Genomic DNA, 26880 nt, shown 5'->3' on the forward strand with positions numbered 1-26880 from the left:
CTTGAGAGGCTTCACCTGTCTCAGCCAGTGTGATGCACACGTCCTCCTGGTTGTCCCTGGTTGTGGTTTCCAGTTCCAGGAAATATACGCAACGCCAATCCAAGTTTCTATTAGATTATCAATCACAACTCGGCGACTATATAATATTAGTACACACATAGACACAAACACTCTGTATGGCTCTTGTAGAATCACACTTTTAATATGTTGGGCGTTTTGGCCCTCTCAGTCAAAAAGGTTCCTGACCCCTGATCTAGGTACAGCTGTAAGGCCTCATAGCCCAGTGGTTAGAGCACTGGTCTTGCAAGCCAGGGGTCGTAAATTCAATTCTTGCTGGGGCCTGGTTGACGTTTACCTTACATTTTAAGGGGCTGTTATGCAATGGCATACCGTAGCCTGACATTCACCTCCCTAATACAGGTCACGGTCATGCATTAAGGCTAACTTATGCTTCTGCGTAGCAGTGACAGCATCTCCAAAAATTCCTCACTATGCGGCACATCAATACGGTGACATGAACGTTGGGTCGGGTCAGCTCAACACCAACACAGTTTTCAAACATTTGGAAACGTCTTCTGTGTTGCCTGTGCTACAACATTTATTGTTCAATATCGATCAGCCGCAGCTGCAAATACACGTTTCATCTCCGCTGTCAATGACCAACAGAAAACTAAAGGAATTCGATAAAAGTGCCTCAAAACCATACAAAGACAAAGCCACACACCTCTAGTAGCATGGCGGTGAATTACAGAGCAACGCGTTCCCTTGACGCAGAACTTAAAATGCGCTCCGCCGTCACCGGAACGCAGAAGCAAAAACCAACCTTTACTATGTGAACAGCAAGGACTGTGATTGCTCTCATTTTGTTTCATGGCATGATGTGTTTGATAATGTGAAACTAAAGGTTGAAAATCTGCCCGCTGACATCCAAAAATAACGAAAGTGTATCTCTTCGTCCATGCCCCTCAGTGGATGAACAAGTGTGGCTAATTCATCCGTTCTCTGCGTCTTCTGTGTTTCAACATTTAGTGTAAAAAGCAATTTTTTTATTTTTATTTTGATGAGGTCCAGCTCGAGAAACAGCTGCTTTGTCTCTGACAATAAAAAAGCCAAGGAGTGCTATGATGTAAAGCCCCGCAAAAGCCCGTGAAACCACAAAAAGATAAGGATACACACCCCTCGTGACTGGACAGCAAACTACAGCGCAAAGCGTCACTTCTACACAGAGCTACAAATGCTCATCAACAGCGTAACGTCTGCGGCGTAGGTACGCCGTCAGCCCAAAGTAGAAACAAAGGGTAGTTTAGCTGTAACTTACACAGAGGTAAAGTTAGATCCAATTGGACTCAAAGTAATGATTGATATCATGCCAATTTGCTGTTATTAACATATTAATGTGAGCCTAGTTGACCTAAAAGGATGAAAATTTTCGTGGGTCATTGGGTTTACAATGGAGTTCTGTTCTCACATTGACTGACTACAAACGGTTGTCCATCACGAGCTACACTAAAGCAGTAGTAGTCATAATTACATTCAATATTTGTATGAAAATATATGTAATATATATTTTTTTTAAACCCGTCCTGTTTAGCTGTTTAACAGGGAAAATGAAAGTCTCAGTGTCCGGTTGGTCTGAACAGTTTTAATGTTTCCCATTAAGAGTATGACAAAAAACAGCTTTTATCCGAGAGCCGTCGCTGCTCTGAACGCCTCACACTGAATGTGGTTTTGGATCAATGTGCACATGTACAGTGAAATGCATATAAATTTTTTTTTCATAATCATCCTTGCCCGTGTATATATCCCCCACCTCATAGAGTGTATAGTCTTTTAAGTACTGTTATTTTATTTTATTTATTTCCTTGTTTTTGGTCCATGAGAGCTGCTATTTTTTAATTTCGTTGTTTCTGTGTTGGAACAATGACAATAAATTATTCTGATTCTGATTCTGATTCTGACATACTCCCATTTTAATCATTCAACATACCTCGTTTATTATGACAAAGCAGCGAACAGGAAGGGGTTATAGGGGAACAGAAGAAAAGAAACGAGAAGAAAGAAAAGAAACACAACAAGAAATACATTGAACGCCTACACTAACTATTAATATGTTGGTGCTATCGTCAGCTAGATGTATTTCCGGTTGACACCATGTGGTGGGCCTGTTGACCAGGGAAAGAAGGGGACGGGGGAGTCTATAAGCTAAGTGATTAAAAGGGGTAGAGTGTACATAAAAATCAGTTCTGTGATCTAGAACCCAATAATTGTGTGAATCCCTTGTAAGTGTACGCCCGTTGGCAACCGACCCTACGCCGCCCCATCGCCACTCCCGGCACCGGGACCCCCCATCAGAGCGTGCCCAGTCACAAACACAAAAAAACACTTCTGATTTGTGTTTCAGGTTAAAAGAAAGAAACAAACAAAAAAAATGGTGGCCGCAGGGTATGCGCCATGGGAGAATACCGGATGGTGGCCACTGAACAAGTATGACCAGAGAGGACACGGAAGGTGGACGCAGAACTTGCGCTGACAGAGAAGGCCCATCGGTTAGCTGTTACAGTTGAATCAGAAAAAGAAAACACTTGATCATCAGCATCTCTGGTAAGAACGATGATTTTTATTCCCCTCTATGTTGCTCCACATAGAGTCAGAACTGCGATGGCTCATGTTTGTGACACAGTGACCTGTCTGTCTATATATCTTAGATTGCATGTTGGCATGATATTGATGGTTACTCTAATTTGTGGCGTGAAAGAGGTGAATCAATTCTGTAAATACCCATTGAAGGCCCAGGGACCCAATACATTGCCCACCAGTAATGTATGTCATTTACTGTCAAAACCTTCAGTGACTTAATATGACACTAAACAAACCCTTCATTGGTTTAGCTTCCATGAAAAGATAAAACACAGTGGCATATCTTATCAGAAGCCTTATCACGCAGATTCCAGCCTCTCCTCTCTGGTCTTCTCGACAGGCCTCCTCCTGGTGTGAACGAGGAGATAGGACTCAACAGTCACCGTGCCCTTCCTGGTCTCTTCTGCCTCCTCCTCCTCCTAGGCTTAGACAGTTTATCTGCACAGCTTATCGGACCGACTGGAGCACAGACACCGTCGGCCTCCCACTTCCTTGACGCTGACTCATGGACGGGACGTGTCAAGATCACCCTGGCTGTCTCACGTCTTATCTGTCGCCCTCTCATAACAACTTCACCAAGGGTGTCCAAGGTTTTTCCTTGGAGGGTCACTGAGATTCTTTAAATTAAATTTATTAAATGTGCTAAAACCAGTCCATCAAGCAATTTAGCCTAAGCGCTAGATGGGAAAATAAGGCAAAAAAAATGAAAAAAATGTCCAGATTAATCATAAGATCAAAAGAAATCAAAGCCTCACCTTATTGCAGAATCAATTGTGTCAATGGAGGTCGACATAAGCAGTGCTTGACCACCCAAATAAGTGCGCAATCCAATACACGAAATGTGCTAACATACTATAGTTTTGAGTCCTAGGGCTGTCAAACGATTGAAATTTTTAATCGAGGTAATCACAGCTTAAAAATTAATCGTAATTAATCGCAATTCAAACCATCTCTAAAATATGCCATATTTTTCTTTAAATTATTGTTGGAATGGAACAATAAATCAACAAGATGGCATTAACATTAACATTCTGTTAAAGCGATCCATGGATAGAAAGACTTGTAGTTCTTAAAAGATAAATGTTAGTACGAGTTATAGAAATTTTATATTAAAACGCCTTTTAATGTTTTCGTTTTAATAAAATTTGTAAAATTTTCAATCAAAAAAAAAACTAGTAGGTTGTCATTGTTGATGTCAATAATTACACAATTCTCATGGTCATAAAATCAGTCGCACCCAAGCGCCAGCAGAGGGCGACAAAACTCCCAAAAACACAAGTAGCAAGTGCACATAACCCTGTGCTGTCATTTTAATCTGTTGAGCGGGGCATGTGCGTTAATTGCGTCAAATATTTTAACGTGATTAATTTAAAAAATTAATTAACGCCCGTTAACACGATAATTTTGACAGCCCTAATTAAAACCCCTCTGTATGTTTTCGTTTTAATAAAATGTGTAAAATATTCAATCAAAAAATACACCAATAGCACACCATTGTGGAAGGTAGTGATTGAAATACAGCACAAGGTGTCAAAGGCGAGTTTTGAATTAATTAGAGATCTAGCCAAGTTTTTCTAGTGCGTTTTGCCCCTCGACTGACGCCATAGTTTCCGGGTTCATTGTACCTTACGTTCATTTGAGTGTTGACTTCACCACGTACGAGACCGCTAATAATTTTTATATTGTGACTAAACATTGCCATCTAGTGTATTTATTGAGCTAAACGAAATGTTTGAATGGAGTTTGACCAAAGTCCGAGTATTATTTTGTATAGCTATTTTGAGTGGAAATGCCATTTCTCTTTGCATTGAGCGCTTTTCTTTTTGTGAACATTATTTTTTTGGAGCGATAGAATTATTATTTTTGTTGTGCTTTCAGTAAATGATACTGTAGCTACTTAAAGGTTCCACCCAAATGCATGATGGGAAGTTGGGCAACCATGATTGTCAGTGGTGGCTGCAAATGGTATATCTTCTCTACGGTGTTTTCAATACAGGGTGTTAAGAAAAGGATTAACGCCTTTCATTTCACCCCACGCCGCTCGCCACAATAGTTATAATTGCTGTGGAAGAGATGCCAAAGCTTATGCCAATAAATGGCACGGCCCAAATGAATGCTTGTGTCTACTCCACTCGCTTGTCTCTGCCTCTTAGCTCTTTATGTACTATATAAAACGGCGCCATTGTAGTCTGTTTGCGGCAATGCATGAGTGAGTCGTCCCGCGCATGCGCTAAATATTTTAACTTGATTAAAAAAATGTAATTACTGTCCGTTAACTCGATAAATTTGACAGCCCTAGTTTTGACACAGTCAAAGAAGCTTTAAGTTAGCATGTTTTTTTATTTCAGTTAGCAGGGGAGCAGAGCTGCACTGCATCATACCTTATTTAGCTAGATTTGTGGATTGGATCTGAATTGTTCAAAGTTTTGGCATGATTCAAATTTTTTCAGCGTTCCGTGTATGCCAAAATAGGGCGGCACCAGGGCTGCTTAAAACCCTGCATTAGCTACAACACAGGAGCCCATAAAACGTGTAGTTCATTTTCTTGACCGTGTTGTAACCTTCCTTATACGCTTGCACCTCTCTGCTGAAAATGAACTGGTGCGCGGGGGAGTACATTAGCGGTCCAGTGTGGCCAAGGCAATAAAACATTCGTAAAAAAAAAAATGCACAGTAGCACTTTGACCGAGTCTAACTCAGTTGACGCTATGAAATAAATGTTCCACATTTAAATGACCATATGATGGATTTTAATTCAAAAATTTGTAAGTTGGGACACTTGTAAGTCAAGGAACATGAGGCAAAGCTTGTCCAACAGAAATGGAACATGGATATTTACAGCCAAGGACAAAACCCTTAAGTGGCTGTTATATGATGTAGAGAGATTCTAGATGTGTATGACATACCGTAATTTATATGATAGGAGACTGGAGCTGGAAACCTACAATCCTCTATTCAAATAAGAATGCAGTCTATGACAATAAGAGCCCAAACAAGGGGGGTCAGTGACGAAAGCCAAAAAGCAATAAAGGAGCTAGAGCAGGAGTGTCCAAACCTTTTCTGTGACACAGTGTTCTGTCTGTATTTACCTTGTTGACCAAATATATTGGTATGAAAAAGTATCTGAGCCTTTTGAAATTTCTCACATTTCTGCATAAAATCACCATCAAATGTGATCTGATCTTTGTCAAAATCATACAGATGACAAAAAAAAGTGTCTACTTTAACTGAAACCACCCAACATTCATAGGTTTTCATATTTTAATGGAGATAGTATGCAAACAATGACAGAAGGGGGAAAAATAAGTAAGTGAACCATCACATTTAATATTTTGTGCCCCCCCCCCCCCCATTTGGCAGCAATAACTTCAACCATACGCTTCCTGTGGCTGCAGATCAGTCTGGCACATCGATCAGGATTAATCTTTTCTACAAAACTGCTGTAGTTCAGTCAGATTCCTGGGATGTCTGGCATGAATCGCTGTCTTTAGGTCATGCCACAGCATCAAAATGGGGTTCAAGTATGGACTTTGACTTGGCCACTCCGGAACGTGCATTTTGTAATTCTGAAACCATTCTGAAGTTTATTGACTTCTGTGTTCTGGATCATTGTCTTGTTGCAGCATCCATCCTCTTTTTAGCTTCAACTGTCTAACAGACAACCTCAGGTTTTCCTGCAGAACATCCTGATAAACCTTTGAAATTATTCTTCTATTAACGATTGCAAGTTGTCCAGGCCCCGAGGTAGCAAAACAGCCCAAATCATGATGCCCCCTCCACCATGCTTAGTAGTGTGAATGAGGTGTTGATGTTGGTGAGCTGTTCCATTTTTCCTTCACACATGACATTGTGTGTTACTCCCAAACAATTCAACTTTGGTTTCATCAGTCCAAAAAATATTTTTGCCAAAACCTCTGTGGAGTGTCCAAGTGCCTTTTTGCGAACATTAAACGAGCAACAAAGTTTTTTTTTTGTTTTTTAGACAGCAGTGGCTTCCTCCATGGAATCCTCCCATGAACACCATTCTTGGACAAAGTTTTACATATAGTTGATGTGTACAGACATAGTGGACTTTGCCAATGATTTCTGTAAGCCTTTAGCAGACACTCTAGGTTTTTTTTTTTTTTTTTAAACCTCTCTGAGTATTCTGCGCTGAACTCTTGGCCTCATCTTTGGTGGATGGCCACTCATTGGGAGAGAAGCAACTGTGCCAAACTCTCTCCATTTGTATACAACTTCTCTGACTGTCAATTGATGAACATCCAGACTTTTAGAGATGGTTTTGTATCCTTTCCAAGCTTAATACAAATCAACAATCCTCGATTGCAGTTGTTCAGACAGCTCTTTTGACCGAGCCATGATGCACATCAGATAACGCTTCTCATCAAGATAATTCTTACCAGTTGTGTGTTTTATAGTGGGCAGGGCAGTTTTAAACCACTCATCAGTGATTGGACACACACCTGACTTAAATTGTTGGTAAAAAATTGTTTTAATTGCTCTTTCAGTCTCCTTAGGCAGAGGGTTCACTTACTTATTTTATGCAGAAATGTGAGAAATTCCAAAAGGTTCAGATACTTTTTCATACCACTGTACCTAATGAGGCAGTGAGTGTTTATGCTGGGGGCTTGAATTTTAATTTTTTTTTTTTTTTAAATTGGAGCTTTTCTTCCTCATTCAGTTTGAAACTGAAATATTCCTGCCTTAAATGGAAAGTTCAGAATTTTTTAGATAAGGCTTAATCTTCAAGTAAGCGGGGGGTTAATTAGTCGGTGGAGTTGATTTCAACAAATAGCGTGCATGTATTTAGTTATTTATTAGTTTCAGGGCTCCGGAGTGGCTAAGCTAGCGCGAGTCAATGAGCCCGTCCTTGCATGCCAATAAAAAATAACATTCACGTTTGAAATCACCAATGACCCATGGATCAATAGAGTTGGCTATGTTTTCAGGATAAAGTTAATAAAACTTATCATCGCATATCAAAAACTGTTGTATGAACATCAACATTTGTAATCCAGCAGCTTGGTAGGTCACAGGCTGCAGAGCAGAGTGATATTTTTTCCACCTGTGTGTTTATGTCGTAGCCAGCAGCAAGTATCCACAGTTTGTATTGTTCCTCGTTCTTTATAGGGAATTTGTGGAAACTCTACTTGCCCATTTCTTCTGTCTGTTTTCACAGCCTCTGAATGCACATTTCACTCTGTTACCGTTCTTCAGTCCAGACTCCGTAGACTGATGCTGCATTTGAGGAAGATGGGAAATCAGGAGTTTTTCCAACCTCCGACCAGGAAAAATATAATTGGAACGCACATGAACTGGGAGGCCCGAGTTGCAAAGTCAGAAAAAAAAGTACCCCAACTTCACAAGTTGCTTCAATCAGACATAAACGACAAAACTGTGCTGCCTATTGAAAAGCCGACCGTCAATAGTAAAAGTAAAGAAGGGAGTTTACAGTGTGGTCTATTTACTTACTACTTAGCCGTCCTTATTCCTCCACTATTTGATCACTTACGGGAAGCCAGGTTTGCTGGAGGTCAACATGTCTTTTGATGGCCAAAATAAAAAATACTTGGAACGCTTTGAGGCTGCAACTGGTACCATCCAAGTGGGATAAGTCCAACTCCCACCTTCCTCGAATGCAGCATGAGCACGAGTGGCCGAAGAAGCCCTCTCTATTGTGGCCGGGTGGGTATTTTGAGCAACGATCTGCATTTTGAATTTATTTGACTGTTAATATCATTTTTTTATTGGCATGCTAGGAAGGGACCATTGACTCGCACCAGCTTGGCCACTCCGGAGCCCTGAAATTAATATGTAACTAGCAAACTGCACAGAATTTGTTGAAATCAACAACACCGCTAACTCGAAAATTAATCCTAATGTAAAAAATTCCTAACTTCTACTTTAAGGCTGTTGCAGTGCTGCTCGCTAACTTACTCCTTGTGTGTGCTTTTCTACTAGCCAATTCAAAGAGACTGAATACCTGACAAGAGGAGCAAATGGTATCGTCCAGTTCAGTCAACAAAGTTAGGATTGTGATCCATGTTCAATATGCTACTCTTAGTATGAGCCATGGACCACAAAAATATACAGGGTGGGCCACAAATGGTCCGCGGGCCAGACTTTGGACACGCTTGAGTTACACTATGACATGGAGCGCAAGAGGGCCCAGACATGCAGACTAGCCGTCTCTGGCTTGTGGGAATGTGGTAAAGACACAGTAGTGGGCAAGGGCCCGGCTCTGAAATTAGAGAGTGGCGCTAAGAGAAGGCAGCCAGAGCCAAAGGCCGTCTGGGAGCTGCCAGGAGCTGCATCACCGGCGCATTGCCCTGGCGTGATTTACTGCAAGGCCGCACTCCAGGCCGCACGCTATCTAATGCTACGCAATGCATCAATTGCGAGCGGTAACGTATGAACGGCGTAGAGCCCACTGACGTGACAAAAACCAGGTCTCCTCAGCAGTCAGAATGTCTGATCTAGATGAGTGTGCTCCACAAATATATAGCAGGGGAACAGGTTTAGGGAGTGTTAGAAAAATAGTAAAATACAAGGTCTTCATCACTTTAAAACACGCTAAAACCAACCCATCAGTGTTGGTATAGACATGGTAATTACATAGCATTTTGTTTATACATGAATTGAGAGACAAGTGATCTAAATTACGAGTTATTGGAAATACTGCAGATATCCCAACTTCAAATAAAATACTAAACTACAAAAAAAAATAAAATAAAAATAAAAATCAATTATACGTTTATTTAGAGAAATCACATAACTTGCCGTCGAAGTCAGCTAGCCTAATGCTAACACACGATAACGCTCATAGACCAGCAAAAAATGAGTATGTACAGTATGTTGCCGTGTTTTCAGGACCAGGTATTTGAACACAAACAGTGAAGCAACATGTATACTGTAGATAGACATTATAACAATACACACATGCATATGGTGGAAAACACAAGACAAGGCTGAAAAAGCAGTTTCTGCTCTTGCACCCCTCTTTAAAATAAACTGCTGCATTTTAAGCCAAAAACACTGTTGTGTTTGATAGAACAATATGTCTATATGCTGCCATAGCAGATTCATGGAGCATTAAGTCCCCGAACTATTTTTAATTTGTCCGTTTTACCCTGGAAACCCCTGTTTACAGACGTTGCGCAACTGCTTTTGTTTTAACCTAGCCATAAAAAGAAGTAAACATATTTATTATTCGAAATGTCTGTCATTTTTAGCTTAGAATCATTAATTAATGTCTAAAACTTAGTTAAAAAAAACAAACAAACAAAAAAAAAGAATTAAAAAAATTATTCACTTGCATATTTTAAACTTTTGTACAAATTACGTCACAATGAAAAATTTGGCGTCTTTTAAAAAAGTCACAGATATCTACCTCATAACTATCGCTGAATTGTATTTTTTTCGTTACTGTCGCATTTTCCCCAATATTTTAGATGATGAATAATCGATCCAAACAAAGAAAAATTGGGAAAAAAATACATTTAAAAGGGTAAATATATGAATAAGAACATGTCGACCACTCCTTGATGTCTGCGATTTCTGCATCGCGACCCTTGTTATATTACTATGTTTCGCCCATAACCCCCCCCCCCCCCCCAAAATCCGGCTGTGGCCATTCACATCTGTGTCTTGACACTTGGTGATACATGCTACATGGAGTTTTTGGAACGAAACAAGGTAAGTACGCAATAATATCTCGTTAAAATCGTGGTGTCTTTAATTCTGCTCTCGCGTGCTCTCTTCTCCAATTAGGATTTTGCTGTTTACATTTTTTTTTAAATGCCCTCCTGTTCAAAAATTTTTTTCCCCCAGAAAATTGAGATTTTAAGCTTTCCAATGATGTATCACACATGCATATCGGAAAATTTTGAAATTACGCCAAATTGGGTGTCTCAGAGCGGAACTTCAAGTCACCTGAGTGTTTTCCACCATATATTCCTTATTATCTACAAAAAAATGATTTCCTTTGTTCTCAGGGAAACACTGGAATTTAAAGTTGCAAATGGAATGCTTTCTTGGAGCAGGCAAACTCAGTTTCATTTGGGCAATTTTCAAACCAAGCAGATGTATGAAAACTGGGGAGGGGGGGTGACACACTGAAGTTTCGCTGCATCAGTTTTCCTCCATCGAATTTTCAAAAGTACAGTCCCTGAAAAAAGTCTTGTCGCGTATCCATTTTGTAGAAACAATTGCTAATAAACTTTAGCAATTGCATGGCATCATGAATGCTTTGAAATATCAGGACATTTTAAATCAAAATCTGTTGCCCGAAAGCTGAAGCTGGGTCGTCACTGGGTCTTTCAGCAAGACAATGACCCTAAACATATGGCCAAATCTACACAGAAATGGTTCACCAGACACAAAATCAAGCTCCTCCCATGGCCATCTCAGTCCCCAGACCTTGTTTTGTTGGCAAAAGGGGGTTGTACAAAGTGTTAACACCAGGGGTGCTAATAATTGTGACACACATTATTTGATGTCAAATAATTTTTTCTTTATGTGGGATTTTTTCCCCACTGAATGAATGCACTTGTATTGAAGGTTGGATTTTTCTCTTTTTTTCCATTAAGGTCCCATATTATTTGAATTAAAATAAAATTATTAGGAGCTAAAAACACATCTTTTTCAGGGGTGCCAATAATTATGGAGGGCACTGTATATTGTGAAATATGAAGAAACAAGTATATTTTAATTACTCCTCCAATGTACAAAGAACCATTTGGCTGCTCTTGTCTTGCCTATGTTTATGCTCACTTCACTGACATTCATTTGGAGCCTGCAAATTTTATGCAAGATTGCATTGGCTCAGCCCCGTCCAGGCGCTTGCGTGCCAACGAGTGAAAGCTCCAGAGGGCGCAGCTCTGTCGAGGACAATGACCTCTGTTGTCCGTGTGGAAGCGGGACTGCGGCAAGAAACTCGTTTCAGTAAAGCAGAGGAACAAAACAAAGCATAGCAGAACAAGCGGGAAAAAACTCAGGAAAACGTAAGATTTCCAATCTGGACAAACAGGAGGAAGTGCAAGGTGGTTGTGTTGCAGAGGGTCAAGTCTAGACATGCCAGGAAGGTTCAGTATGTGCTTGTCTGTAGCGCGGGTCAGCGAGAGTACTGATGCCGTGTTCCAGGATTTGTGTATGCGTGTGTGTGAGCGAGTGCTTCCTTTGCCAAGTTTCCTCTCTTTGTTTAGAGCGGCCTGGTTAGTCTGGCTCCCCGCTGTGCATACTATGGCCAAACACACACATATATCAAAACACATCACAACAACAGGCAGGATGCTCTCATGGCAAAGAAGTGCTGGGAACATGAGCAAAAGCGGGTGGTGGAATGAAGGGGACATCCCTTTGGGAATAAAATGTAGAGTGTAAATAAAATCTGAGATGGTGACACATTGGCAAATGGCCATGGAGCCTTTGAGCTAAAACAATAGGGGGGTGGGCCTTGACGTTGAAGATGGGGAGAAAGTGTTGAAGCGTGCATACATCTGACGTGTGTCATCGTCTCAAGCATTATTATGATATTTGATCAAAGAGTGACACATTGTTATGTTGATTTAACAAGAATTACGGGTTAATGTCCATCCTGTTCGGGGTCATGGTGAGAACTGGAGTCTACTCCAGTGGAATGTGGACAAAAGGCAGACCATATCCTTGAATGGTTACTATGCAGACACTCAAACGAATTATAGATGTAGCTAAAAAATGAACGAAGTTACCAGACAATTGGACTCGAGTCACATGAACTCAGACCCGAGTCTAGCAAATTTGATGACTCGCAACTCGACTTGGACTTGTAGAAAAAAACAGATTTGGGCTTGACTCGCTTGAGGTGGGAGGGTCTGAGACTCGACTCATGAGGCAATAACTCCAGACTCGACTCGACTCGTGAGACAATGACTCCAGACTCGACAAGCTGACTCGAAAAACTTGGCTCGTAGATTGGTTCTCACCTGCCAGTGATCTGATTGGTCGCCTTGGAGAAACCAATGAGTTGACTCATCAAACTTTTGACTTGACACGACTCGTCTTTACAACCTTGTGTTAGGTTTTGTTTTTGTTTTCTCCTAGTGTGACTTGTCCCTGTGATCGCCCATTGATTTCAACTGTTGTACCTGCTCCTAGTGTATCCTCCAAACTGCATCCTCCTGTGTCACCCACCTGTTCCTCGTTGACTCCTTACCCTGATTCTGTGTCTACATAAGCTCCCCGTTTTTGTTGAGTCTTGTCGCGACATTGTGAATGTTTTTGTTGTCCACGTTCTGGTCATCATTATTCTCGTCTATCCAACCCCTCGTGTTCTAAGTTTTTTGAAAACCAGTATTTTGTTACTGACAGTTTTGTTTGCCTCTGTGCTTTCTTTGGACCACCACAGCCTTTGTTTTGTACTTGGTTTTTTGTTGGCTTTAATTAAATCATTTTTGCACCGTTCATCTGCCTCGCCTCCTTTTCCCTGCATATGGGTCCACCTGCCTGCTCGCGTTACTCGACACCTTTTGACTCGGCTCGACTCGACATGACCTCGATAGTCGCATCGACTTGACGTAACCTTATGACTCGACTCGACTTGACATAACCTTGTGACTTGACTTGACTTGCCTACAACAGGTAAGACTCTGAACTTGTGACTCGGATCATAGTGACTCGTGCAATTGTCTGGAAGTTACTGCAGTTTTAATGTTGACAGGCTGAAACCATAGGTCCATAGAAACTAGTACTTGCATGAGGCAGGGCTCAAGAGTGCCCATTAAGGTGGTTATTTTGCCTCCTAACAGAGTATACAGTATATGCGACAACTACATTACGAGATGTATTTATCTATTTTTGTCTGTGTTTGTTGCTGATAAATTTCTGTTCCACAATTAAGCTCAGTTGCTGGCAGTGTCACAATCATGAACAAGTGAGCTCTTTAACCCTTTAACACCGAACGTGTCGGATGCGACACTTTTAAGCATACCATCTTTGAAGCCTCGTAACGCTGTAATCACGTCACCCACGTGCCCCTGGTTGCTCTCGTTTGAAAGTACGGAAGTTGATGTCCACACCAGTTTTTATTTGAAGTCAATCGACCAAGTAAAAGGGGAGATAATGTCATTTCAGTTTTATAGTTTTATTGCACTCATAAATATGCATTAAAACGCTGCATGGACCATGTGTCTATTTCCATATTTTCATCATTTCTTGTCCTTTTTTCAAAACTGAAAGCAGCACAAAAGACTACATATCCCAAGAGCCGTTGTGATGTCAAGAAGGACGAACCTAATGTGAACATTTTTAATAAATTGATGAGCAAGGCACCAACTAAGCGAAAGGAGACATGCTTAGCAAGCAACGGCCGGTTGGATTGAGCGAGGGACTTTGAAACGTGCAGAATGAATCGAAAACTAAATTTAGCGCAAGCTAATGCATTATTTCATTAACACAAGGAATAGGATGAGCTGTATTTGTCATTGTTTTCCTCGGATCAGTCAGCGTCTCGGTGAGTAGAAGTGACAGCAGCGCGCAAACGGCGGATGAGTAGGCTGTGTGACGTCATATGTGATGCAGTTTAGTGGCATGTTCAAAAACAAACTTTATTGAGTGAGAAAAAACAAAAAACAAAAACACTTTATTGGGTCGCATGCCTAAAAAAATTGAATCGAACTGAACTACTTGTCAATATTTTTGAAAACACTTTTTTTTCAATGTTATTATTTTTTCTTCACTATGAATCTTTTCAATTTTTTTTATAGATGTGTGTTCGAGAAGCTTGATTGCATGTACATATATACCTTTGATAAGGTGATGGGTACAATACCTAACTTCACAAAGAGATATCCTCCAAACCCTTTTTGTGTTGGATAATATACATTTTTTTTCTCACTATTTTGCACTGTATATAACATGTTTTGACCATAGTATGTGTGAAGGCCAAAGACGCCTATGACCATAACTGCTGTTTGTGTTGAATTGTCAAACATAAAACTATTCAATCTTATTTTTTTCTATTGAATGTTTATCCTAGCAAGTTAAATAAATATTATCAAGTTTCAAAACAGTTGGTCGAGCATGTTTGGTTGTCAGTGGGACATCAACATAACAAATTTTGAAAAAAGATTTGGGGATTTTTTTCTTTTTGGGTCCAAAATGTGGATTGAAGTTGGTCAGTGAAGAAAACAACAGTTTGGACATGAAGTTCAAGGTATCCTGAAAAAAAGGACCCAACTTAGCCATTGTGAACAATTTTTTCTTTGAAATATAAAGGCAACATCAAAGGCATGCAAATTCGGCCAAAATAGGCTTAGGTGTTAAAGGGTTAAAATCATAGTTTTGCTGAAGACCACACACTATCCACGTGACCAAGCCTTTTGGGAGTTGAGACCGAGACAAGAAAAGTAATCAATTCCAGGTATAATGTAGAAATCAAGCTAAGACAAGGCGAAGAATTATCAAAGTGACACTTCATCTCGCGGTTGAGTGAACCGCCTCCTGTTACCCGCAAGCCAAAGTGCTAACTGTTTGCAGCAACTAGACAACTAGCGTGTGGGGACCACAGCAAGCCCTAAAAGTTAGCAACAGGTGGCTGTATCGGGGTCAGATTTGAACAGTTACTCAGAAAATGGTGACTTAATTTTGGATCTGCTGGGACATGAAACAAGAGAACTTAAAGAGGGTATTCTTGGAAAAACTCAAAATTGAAAAAAATGGATCATCCGCTCGGTTTTTGTCCTTCACCCCAAACAATGACTTGTGACAAGCAGACCTTTTCGCTAGAGCGAATCACGCATACAGTATGTGTGTTCAAGTATTCACTTAGGAGTCAAATACAAATATGTAATGTTAATGAATTAATGCGTGTTTACTACGGCCTTGCATCCAAGGCCTGGCACCATGTTTGGTAGGTTTAAACAGACACACACACCGTGCCCCCCACCCGCCCAAGCCCTGATTAGAGTTGAGGGGACCTAAATGCCTTACAGATGGACTCCTAACAAACACCCGCTCCTCAAGTATTCCCACTATTTGGCCTCGCTGTAATTTACAGCATACTTACCTAATTGAGACGCGATTAAGGTCATGCCGCACATTCTTCGGCCCTAGTGCTGAATACACATGATACGAGCATTGTACTGTAGTCTATGTTATTCCATTATATTATTCAGCATGAGCTTTTTTTTTTTAAAACTGCACAGTAGGTGTGATTTACAATCCATGCAGTGTACACAGAAACAGATTTAATAGACAATGCTCATTGTATAATTCTGATTAAAAATAAAAAATAATATATTTTTAAAGAAATCATATTTTATATGTTTTTAATCAGCATAATTTTATTACAGAAGTCTTGTGATTACAGAAACTGAGATCACCAAGGTTGGTGTGTTAGCGCATTCCTAAGTGTGTGTGAGTGTGTTTGGTGTGTCCAGGTAAACTAAGAAGTAGGTTCAACTGAGGGTTGAACAACCAAAGATTGTTTGTAGTTGACTAAAACGGGGTGCAAGTTCACTAAAAGTCAATTTATCATATCATGTTTATTTCTTTTCAGCAAAGTACAACGTCCCGTACCTTTTTGTTTTGTTTTTTTACTCCACTGACTGGTTTCATGCTTGACCAGCATTGAAGCAAATGAAAACAACTGTCTGAAAACACTGCTCACCACAATTTATCAGTATGCTGAATGAAATTTTTGTAATTTATGGAATGTTTTTCTTTCTCATTTTTTGTTCTGGAGCATAGCATGTTCTACAATGAGATGTCAGTCTTTGTTACACCATTTTTGTTTAGACTCATTTTGCTAAAATATTTTGCTTGTAGCAGAGCCCTGTGACAAATGTTATGACAGAATGCTGCTCGGCAACACCAGCACCGTGATGTTGGTGCACATTGATATAGTAAGTTCGCATCATCACATACAGTAAGAAGCAGAAGTATTTGCACCCTTCGTGATTTTGCAAGTTCACCCACTTTGAAAATAGGTAGAGGTCTGAAATTTCAATCATAGATGCATTTTCACTTATAGAGACATTGTCTTGTCTAAAAATAAAAATAAAAAATACAGAACTCACATTGAATTATTTTTCAACAAATGTATTTGTAATTTACTGGGGTTCATAAGTATGTGTACCCCTGAGAAAATGAGTCCTAATATTTAGTGCAGAAGCCTTTGTTTGCAATTACAGAGGTTAGATCCTTTCTGTAGTTCTTCACCAGGTTTTTACACATGAAAACAGGGATTTTGACCCATTCCTCAAACCAAATTTTCTCTAGATTAGTCAGGTTTCGGGGCTGTCGTTGAGAAACATGAAGTTTCAGCTCCATCCAAAGATTTTCTATTGGATTGAAGTCTGGAGACTGTCGAGAAGACTCCAGAACCTGGATATTCTTATTACGCAGCCACTCCTTGGTCAGCTTGGCTGTGTGCTTCGGATCAATGTCATGTTGGAAGATCCAGCCACGCCTCATCCTCAAGTCTCTGACGGAGGGAAGTAGGTTGTGACTCAAAAACTGACAATACATGTCACCATTCATCCTCTGCTTTATGCAGTACAGTCGTCCTGTCCCCTTTGCTGAAAAGCAGCCCCAAAGCATGAGGTTTCCACCCCCATATTTCACAGTGGGGATGGTGTTCTTGAGATTGTACTCATCCTTCTATTTCCTCCACACACTACGAGTATAGTTTGCACGAAAAAGTTCGACTTTGGTCTCATCTGACCACATGACTTTCTCCCATTACTCCTCTGCATCAATCAGATGGTCCTTGGGAAACTTCAGATGGGCCTTCACATGTACTGGCTTCAACAGGGGAACCTTCTGAGCAATGCATGATTTTAAACCATTGCACCGCAGTGTTCTACTGACAGTGGCCTTTGAAACTGTGCATCCAGCTCTCTTCAGGTCATTGACCAGCTCCTGCCGTGTAGTTCTACACAGAGCCCTCACTTTTCTCAGCATGCGTGATGCTCAATGAATAGAGATTTTACATGGAGCCCCAGTCCGACGTAGATTATCAGTCATGTTTAGCCTTTTTCATTTTTTAACAATTGCTGCAACTGTTGATTTATTCTCACGAAGCTGCTTTCCAATTGTCCCATAGCCTTTTCCAGCTGTGTGGAGCTCAACAATTTTTTGCCCCACCAGGTCTTTCGAAAGCTCTCTGGTCTTGCCCATTGGAGCAGGTGGATTATGACTAACTGTGGGTTGCACAGGTGACAATATTGAGCTCAAACGGGTGGTTGGTGGGTGGTTACTCACGGGGTAAATGGACTTTTTTTTAAGGTAGATTGACAGCTCTTCGAGTGTCATAATTATTGCTGATTATGAGGGGTACAAATATTTATGAACCCCAGTAAATTAAAAATATTTATTAAAAAAAATGATACCATGTTATTTCTGTTTTTCTTGTTTTTTCAGATTATGTCTCTATGAGTGGAAATGCATCTATGATTGAAATTTCAGACCTCTACCTATATTCTAAGTGGGTGAACTCTGCTCCTCACTGTAGTTTTTGACCACACATGACTGGACACAACATTTTTAGTAACAAAGATAGCATTGGTATGAATATATTAAGACTAGCAGCGTTTGGGGAAAATTGACACGAGCGAGGCTAAACGTTCTCATCTGCAACCATATTATTTCCATACTTTTCCGTAAAATCCCTCCATTTTTTTTTAGACAACCGCTTACTGGTAACCGGCTTCTAACCGTTAATCTTTCATTCTTCAGGAGCTTGTCTTTTATAGCTCGTTTTGTACTACTTTATACACACACGACATTTACAGTTGCTGACGTGGGCACTCTGCGAAAACATCCCTTTTTCAATAAAAGTGAGCGACACAACACAAGCATCGGCCTTGTCTCGGTCCTAAGGCGCGTTGTCTTGTGAAAGGCCAAGTTGAAGCTCGGAAACACTGGCAACTGTTTGAGCTTGTCGCCGGGGCATTTTTCATCAAGTGTGTGTGACAGAAAGATAACACTCTGTCACGAGCGCCATCCGTCTTCGTTTCCAAGCCGCTACTGGAGAATTCAATCTGGAGAGCGTTGGGTCGGGCACATCCACGATTAATCAACTCCACTTATTCGTCTTTGTCTGAGGGTGATAAATCATTGTCCCATCCCTGTTCTGAACACACAATGGCAGAGCCCCCTTCTGCTCATAATATATAAATTCATCTACAAGCTGACACCCTAACATAAAGCTTAGCGAGAGTAGTTTGCATCTGGCATTTTAACAGAAGGGCTAAAGTGGGAATTTGTCAGAGCGGTGGCAAAAGTAACAAAGTATGTGTTCGTTCCTGACATTGTCAGAGTAAAAATGTGTCTGAAAAGCTGGCCATAGGAACATAGGAACACACAAATGTGCACCCAAACACACACGCTGTGGTATAGCTGGTGAATGATTTCACTGCGCTGTTGGGAAAGATCCTACTTAGGAGTGAGTCGACTGTGACAACAGGGTTTGCTCCACGTGTCATTAGGTTGACATTTACGAGAAGAAGGCAGGAGGTGACGCCGCCTTAAGAAGGTTATGGAATGACCGCAAGCTTGCTGGAGGTCAGCTCAAGCTCAACTTCACTTGAAGTCTAGCGTGTCCTGTAAACTTTTATGCTTGGGGAAATGTCATTCCAAAACGGGTTCAAGCTCATAGCGAGAACATATACGACCCTCTTCCGCATGCTTTGCAATAGGGGTGGGAACCTCTTGGTACCTCACGATACAATTTGAGATACAAAGCTCACGATAACGATGATCTGAAGATATGGCGATATATAGATTATCACTAGATTCAGGAAATCATTCTAGGATATTCTACAAACTAATAAGGGTGTAATGGTACATGTATTTGTACTGAACTTTTTCGGTACGCGGTGCTCGGTTCGGAACGGAGGCGTACCGAACAAGTTTCTGACATAATGTAACCCTTACTTTTCGAGGCTGTGAGTCGATCGGGTAACAGTTTCTTTGTGTAGATTATATTTACTCCGTCTTCTCTACTATAATGAGGACCAACACGGTACGACAGTAAAACCCAGAAACGTCAACGGCGCGACAAAATGGCCATGGCGAGAACGCAGTGAAACGCGGGCGTTAAAGTCAATCAGCCAATGCACACCAGTCACAGTGCGGCCGCGTGTTAGACGCATCCCAGAGGCGGCTCAACATGACGCATGCGAAAAGAATGGCAGAGTTTATTATGCGTCAATACTACTACCGGTAGCTAGGATCGGGCAACCGGAAGTCACTCGTGTAAAAGTACGGTGGATCCGGTCGAATTTCAAACTAATATGCAATCGTAACCCACTTTTTGAGTCCATCAGATCTCTTGAGTGGTAGATCGGGGCACAGTTGACTTGTCTTTGTTGATTTACAACTGTCTTCCCTGCTGTAATAATAACCAACACGGTCCCGTATTCAATACAAAACCCTCCTACCACAACAAAACAAGTAGGAACTAATATTCACATAGGAACTAAAGTTATAAAACATAAAATATACAATACAAATGAATACTACATGACATTTGTGAAATATAAACACATAATAAGATAAATAATAGCCCATTTAAATAAATTGAAATGAGCTAAAACACCTGTAATTAAATAATTAGAATAATATACAGATCCTGCTTACACAATTAAAATGTATTAATTTCTGTGTGGCGCTTTAACTTGAGAAAATCCACCAATAAAGCTTTTGAAAACCGTTCATAAGAAAAAAAGATTAATTGAGGCATTTCATTTGTAAAATACATGTTAACATCTTTGTCATTGGGATTTCTTTTCTCTTTAGCACAGGACTTTTTTCTTCTTTGTTTCAGAAAGAAAGGTGACCAATACGCGGGGTCTGAAAGCAATGTTCCCTCTAAACTGCGCGCGTGCTGCTGGCACCTACTCTGCGCACAAGAAATTCAATGCTGCGCACAAAAAAACAAATCAACAGAAACGTATGTTGTAACTCGGTGAGTGACAGGTGTCCAGCAAATGATACGATAAGGTTCACTTCCGCTACGCAGCCAATCATAGCATTGACATTGCTTGTGTATTGCCCAGCCTACACGCGCGGTGTAGGTTAGCAAGCTGACAACAGTGCGTGAGTGCGGCGGAGTTGAGAGACGTAAAGGCCAACCCCTTATCATGGCGAAACGAACGGCCAGCGACACATCCACTCACCAAGCCAAAGTAAAAATTAAATGCGGTCCATATAAGAAGGAGTGGCTGTCGGAGCATGTGCAAATAGACGAACAAGCGGTGAAACTGAAGCCAAAGTACCAAGTGAGTTTTCAGAGGGAAAAATGTGGACTGAATGGAAGTTGGACTACCTCAAACGTCATAATCAGCAGAAAAGTCATTTGAAAGCTGTTGAAAATTGCAAAGACTCAAGATGCGATAGGGGATTGGTACATTATTGCGGGAGAATGGGAAAGACCGACAGAAGAGAAACGAGCTGTCCCACAGAGCAAGTTGAAGTTCTCATTGACAATACTTTACTCACCATCGAAATGAATGCGTCAGTGGTGTCAGTTCAACAAATCCACAATCACATGGCAAAGTATGTGAGTATACCAGAAAGCTGGCGAAGTAAAAACTATGCCTTTGAATTTGTAAACTCAATCAATGATATAGTGGAGAAATGCACCCTGGCATACACTGATAGTAGATGAGAGCACTGACATATCAGTACACCAAATGCAAGTCCTATATATTAAGACGTGAAAAATAAGGTACAATTTAAGTCAGATTGGTGTGTATTCCAGTGACATTTATTAAGATATTTTAATCATGGATATCAATCATTAAATGCTCTTATAATTTACGGGCAGTAGAAATGCTAATAGGCGTGAAAAGGCATGATACTGGTGTGTGGCCGCTATGTACCGTATTTTTCGGACTATAAATCACAGTTTTTTTCTTAGTTTGGCAGAGGGTGCGTCTTATTTTCTGGAGCGACTTATATGTGAACTTATTCACACATTATTATATCATTGTTGCTAGTTAGCATGTTCTTTATGCTATAGTTATCTGAATAACTCTAAATAGCTATGTTACATTGACATACCAGGCATGTTCTCAGTTCGTTGTTTATGAGTCATGTAATGTTATCATACCGTACACTTATTCAGCCTGTTGTTCTCTATTGTATTTTTATTCTAAATTGCCTTTCAAAATGACATGTCTGTTTTTGGTGGTGGGTTATACCAAATAAATTCCCCCCCCAAAATGCAACTTATACGCCGGTGCGACATATATGTTTTTAACTTTTCATTGCGCATTTTTTAGCTGGTGCGACTTATAGTCCAAAAAATACGGTACACATCTGATGTTGCTCACCGTGGGCCGCAGTGTGCTCAGGGAGATTGTGTGTTTGCTCTGACACATGAAAAATTAGAGGGAACATTGTCTGAAAGGCAAATTGTTGCTGGATTATGTTAAATACCCGCTACTTTTTGAGCAGAATTCTAGATTTGTATAATGTTCCTATTGTTGAAAGCACAAATGTGTGTAATAAACAACTAGCACATTTATATTTTGCATTTTGTTTTCTTACTGTACCGAAAATGAACCGAACCGTGACCTCAAAACCAAGGTACGTACCGAACCGAGATTTTTGTGTACCGTTACACCTCTACAAATAAACAGAAAAACAAGCTGCTGCTGTGTATTGGAATGAGTTCATTCGCTGCCACCCTCCCACTTCAAATGGATTGAACGTCTATGGCCGTCAGTGGCAAGCAATGCCAGGCATTGAGGGAATTTTAGGCCATTTCAGGTTGATTTTCAGTTACCGTATTTTTCGGACTACAAGTCGCATCTGAGTATAAGTCGCACCAGCTATAAAATGCCCAACAAAGAGAAAAAAAAAAACATATGGCGGAAAACACTCAGGTGACTTGAAGTTCCGTTCTGAGACCCTCAATTTGGCCAACTTTCAAAATTGTCCGAAATGCATGTGTGATACGTCATTGGAAAGCTTAAAATCTCAATTTTCTGGGGGTCAAAAATTTTGAACAGGAAGTCATTTAAAAAAACTTTTTTTATTTGATTTTATGGGCGAAACATGGTGATATAACAAGGGTCGCAATGCAGAAATCGCAGACAACGAGGAGTGGTTGAGATTTTCTTTTTTATATAGTTACCCTTTTATTTATTTATTAATTTTTTTCATTTAAGTTTTTTATTTTTTTTCGACTCACAAATAATACACAGTACTTTGTACTTACAATAGTGAATAAAGATCGTCCATTTCTCGATTCATTGCTTTTCCTCTTAAAGGAAACGAGAAAAAAATAACACAATAACTTGAAAAAAAAACAAAACAACAACAACAAAAAAACAAAAAAAATAAAGAATTTGTTACCCTTTTAAACGTTCTTTTTCTATTTTTTGTTTGTTTGTTTGGATCGATTATTTATCATCTAACATATCGGGGAAAATGCGACAGTAACAAAAAAAAAAAAAAAATATATATACAATTAAGCGATAGTTATGAGATAGATATCCGTGACTTTTTAACAGATGCCAAATTATTCATTGTGACGCAATTCGTTTAAAAGTTTAAAATATGCGAGTGAATAAATTTTTAAAGTCGTTTTTTTTTTTTTAAACTAAAATTTAGACATCAATGAATGATTCTAAGCTAAAAATGACAGACATTTTGAATAATAAATATAATTATTTACTTTCTTTTTATGGCTTGGTTGAAACAAAAACGGTTGCACGACGTCTGTAAACAGGGGTTTCCAGGGTAAAACGGACAAATTAAAAATAGTTCGGGGGCTTAATGCGCCATGAATCTGCTATGGCAGCATATAGACATATTGTTCAATCAAACACAACAGTTGTTCTGGGTTAAAACACAGCAGTTTCTTTTAAAGGGAGGAGTGCAAGAGCAGAAACTGCTTTTTCAGCCTTGTCTATGTTTTCCGCCATATATAAGTCGCACCGGAGTATAAGTCGCATTTTGGGGGGAAATTTACTTGATAAAATCCAACACATAGAACAGATATGTCATCTTGAAAGGCAATTTAATGTAAAAATACAATAGAGAACAACATGCTGAATAGGTGTACAGTGTACAGTGCATGAACAACGAAATGCGAATATACGGTTCTCATCAGGACGCTACGGCTCGGTCCTGGCTATACAGCGAGCTAAACTCCCAAATGACGATGCTGGACGTCCGTATAATTTGCTGAATCAATTTCATCCTCGATACCAAACAGGTTCGCATCAACGTAAACAAATGATAATTAGGTGCTATTACACCAATTACATAAACAGTTAGCATGCGTTCGCTAGCATTAGCACATCGTTCAAACATCCACACAACTGGCTCTAAGTGTCCAATCGCGGGTGGAAAACACACATCAGAAAAGATCATACACACAGGCGTTGCCTCTGTAGAGATATTTTACAAGCATAAACAATGAACGTAGGTTCGCAGCCGTGTTTCTCTCTCGCTAACTCCCCCACTCACTCAGAGCTGCGTAGCTGTCAGTTTTCTTCTGGCGTGTGAGCGCTCTTCTTCACGTAAACAAGTGCGAGTGCGCCCCCACGTGGGCGTGAAAGCATCACAAACTAAAAGCATGCCTTTCAATATGAAAAAGTCAATAATACAATTGAACACACATTGCAAAAGGCAGAATGCGAACGTGGCCATAGCTATTAAGAGTTTTTCAGATAACTATAGCATAAACAACATGCTAACAAGTTTACCAAACCATCAGTGTCACTCCAAAACACCAAAATAACATGTGAAATAATATCATAATGTGTTGATAATTTCACATATAAGTCGCTCCTTAGTACACGTCGCACCCCCAGCCAAACTATGAAAAAAAACTGACTTATAGTCCAAAAAATACGGTACTTTCTATTGATTTGGGGGTATTTCATGGGCCACTTCCTGTTAATTTTGAGTTAACAAACAGGAAGTGACCCACGAATCTCTAAAATGCTTTGGCAGTGACTCAAACTCAACAGGAAATGACCTGTAAATGCTCTAAAATGAACAAAAAGTGACCTGTAAATGCCCTGAAAATCGGAAAGAATGATTGTGAATGCTCTGGTTCAGAATGAACGAATGTTCCCAGTCTAAATGGTTTGGGCGTCGAGCACCCTCAATGGCAGCCACTCCCACTTCTATAGTCATCAGTGACACCCAATGCCAGGCAACAAGGTAATTTTGGGCCATTTCAGGTCATCACTTGTTCTTTTCAGTCACTTCCGGTTGATTTTGGGGCATTTTATGGGTCACTTTCTGTTGATTTTGGGATAAAGAACAGGGAGTGACCCGGAAATGAATAGGCCTAGACTCAAACTCAACAGGAGATGACCTGTAAATGCCGTCAAATGAACAGAAAGTGACCTCCAAATGCCCCGAAAATCGGAAAGAATGATTTCGAATCAACGACCGTTCATTCCCCCTTCCCAGTCTTAACGGACTGGGCATCCAAAGCCGTCAATGGAAGCCAAATGAGACACGATTATGGTGGAAGAGTTTGGTAGCAACTTGTTGGTTCCTTTTATTTTTTGAACATTGACACCTTTTTAAAACGATATCTCGATTCTTGGCAGGAGCATATCGATAACCTGTTGGGATACAAAGCATCACAATATATCACCATTTCGATATTTTGTCACACTCTTACTTTGCAGACTCTGGTATCCTGAGATTTTTGATTGTTTGTTACGTAACTGCCTCTTGTAATTCTGTGCTTGTCTGATTGTCCTGTAAAGTTTGCGTAAATGTTGAGGAAAAAAGTGCTCCTTTTAAAAGGATACAAAAGGACTAAATTTTCCACATCCTGCGGGCGTAATGGCCAGGTGTTTGAGTGCCCACGTTTCAAACGCAAATCCTCTCCCAGATGAGTGCAGTAGAACCAGGGAAAGAAAAAAAGGATCATCCGGTTCATCCACCTGCTGCCCGAGGCCAAAAAGGAAGCCCCCCAGTAGCCCCCTTCTCTTCATCCATAGAACAGGTGTGCTGTCCCCGTCAAAACAAGACGCTCACATGGCAAGAAACGTAAGCAAATTGTGTGGAAACAATCATTACGGGAAGTGTGAGCAAGTTACTTCCAATATGTGCAGAAGCTTATCTTTGCAATTAGAGGTGAGACGCATTCTGTTCTTCACCAGGTTTTGACATATGGAAACAGGGATTTTGGCCCAAACTTTCACACAAATTTTCTCTAGAGCTGTCAGGTTTTGGGCCTGTCTTTGAGAAGTTTCAGCTCCATCCAAAGATTTTCTATTGGATGGAGGTCTAGAGACTGGCTAGGCCACTCCAGAACCTTGATATGCTTTTTACGCAGCCACTCCTTGGTCAGGTTGGCTGTGTGCTTTGGATCATTTTCATGTTGAAAGATCCAGCCACGACTCATCTTGGAGGTTGTGGCTCAAAATCTGACGATACATTTCACCGTTCATCCTCTGCTTTATACAGTACAGTCGTCCTGTCCCCTTTACCGAAAAGCAGCCCCACAGCATGAGGTTTCCACCCCCAAACTTCACAGTGGGGATGGTGTTCAATTCAATTCAATTCCTTTATTGTCATTGCAAGCAGAGCAAACAACGAAATTGAAAAGCTACTCCGTGTTCATGGTATTGTACTCATATTTATTTTTCCTCCAAACAAGACAGGTAAAGTTTGAACCAAAAAGTTTTACTTTGGTCTCATCTGACCACATGACTTTATCCCATGACCCCTCCGAGCAATGCAAGATTTTAAACCATTGCACCGTAGTGTTCTACTGACAGTACCTTTTGAAACTGCATCAAACTCTCTTCAGGTCTCTCAACTCTCTTCATGAGTGATGCCCCACGAGGAGAGATTTTATATGGAGACCCAGTCCGTGGTAGATTATCAGTCATGTTTAGCCTCTTCCATTTTCTAACAATTGCTGCAACTGTTGATTTATTCTAAAGCTGCTTTCCAATTGTCCCATAGCCTTTTCCGGATTTGTGGAGCTCAACAATTTTTTCCCTCTGGTGTCTTTAGAAAGCTCTCTGGACTTTCTCATGGTAGCAGTTGGATTATGACTGACTGTGGGGTGCACAGGTGACAATATTGAGTTCAAACAGGTGGTAGGTGGGTGGTTACTCATTGGGTAAAGGTGGACTTTTCTAATTGTTTGAGTGTCATGATTATTGTTGATTCTCAGGGGTACAAATACTTATGAATCCCGGTAAAATTACAAATAAAATATTTAACAAATCATACAATTAAAAAAAAAAATACATAAATTGAAATTCAAAT

General features: G+C 40.3%; 1 protein-coding gene and 1 non-coding gene across 4 annotated transcripts in view; one reads left to right on the forward strand and one right to left on the reverse strand.

Annotated features, from left to right (window-relative positions):
* Positions 1-26880, reverse strand: part of kcnq1.2 (potassium voltage-gated channel, KQT-like subfamily, member 1.2) — a 430571-nt gene that overhangs the window by 132018 nt on the left and 271673 nt on the right. The window lies entirely within an intron of this gene.
* Positions 270-342, forward strand: trnaa-ugc (transfer RNA alanine (anticodon UGC)). The gene has a single exon. It is a non-coding gene; the product is annotated as a tRNA-Ala (tRNA).

This window comes from Corythoichthys intestinalis, chromosome 5 (assembly GCF_030265065.1).
Source record: "Corythoichthys intestinalis isolate RoL2023-P3 chromosome 5, ASM3026506v1, whole genome shotgun sequence".
NCBI lineage: Eukaryota > Metazoa > Chordata > Actinopteri > Syngnathiformes > Syngnathidae > Corythoichthys > Corythoichthys intestinalis.